The sequence below is a fragment of the Bison bison genome, unplaced genomic scaffold (assembly GCF_000754665.1).
Source record: "Bison bison bison isolate TAMUID 2011002044 unplaced genomic scaffold, Bison_UMD1.0 scf7180017864037, whole genome shotgun sequence".
In the NCBI taxonomy this organism is placed as follows: domain Eukaryota; kingdom Metazoa; phylum Chordata; class Mammalia; order Artiodactyla; family Bovidae; genus Bison; species Bison bison.
Genome location: NW_011494609.1, coordinates 3,543,835 through 3,544,637, shown reverse-complemented (window position 1 = coordinate 3,544,637; position 803 = coordinate 3,543,835).

Sequence of the window (803 nt, the reverse complement as noted above, 5' to 3'; positions counted from 1 at the left end):
GAGAAGTTTACCTTCCTCTGCAATTTTCTGGAAGAGTTTGAGCAGGATAGGTGTCAGCTCTTCTCTAAATTTTTTGTAGAATTCAGCTGTGAAGCCGTCTGGACCTGGGCTTTTGTTTGCTGGAAGATTTCTGATTACAGTTTCAATTTCCATGCTTGTGATGGGTCTGTTAAGATCTTCTATTCCTTACTGCTTCAGTTTTGGAAAGTTGTACTTTTCTAAGAATTTGTCCATTTCTTCCACGTTGTCCATTTTATTGGCATATAATTGCTGATAGTAGTCTCTTATGATCCTTTGTATTTCTGTGTTGTCTGTTGTGATCTCTCCATTTTCATTTCTAATTTTATTGATTTTTCTCCCTTTGTCTCTTGATGAGTCTGGCTAATGCTTTGTCAATTTTATTTATTCTTTCAAAGAACCAGCTTTTGGCTTTGTTGATTTTTGCTATGGTCTCCTTTGTTTCTTTTGCATTTATTTCTGCCCTAATTTTTAATTATTTATTTCCTTCTACTAACCCTGGGGTTCTTCTATTTCTTCCTTTTTCTAGTTGCTTTAGGTGTAGAGTTAGGTTATTTATTTGACTTTTTTCTTGTTTCTTGAGGTATGCCTGTATTGCTATGAACTTTCCCCTTAGCACTGCTTTTACAGTATCCCATAGGTTTTGGGTTGTTGTGTTTTCATTTTCATTCATTTCTATGCATATTTTGATTTCTTTTTTGATTTCTTCTGTGATTTGTTGGTTATTCAGCAGTGTGTTGCTCAGCCTCCATATATTGGAATTTTTAATAGTTTTTCTCCTGTAA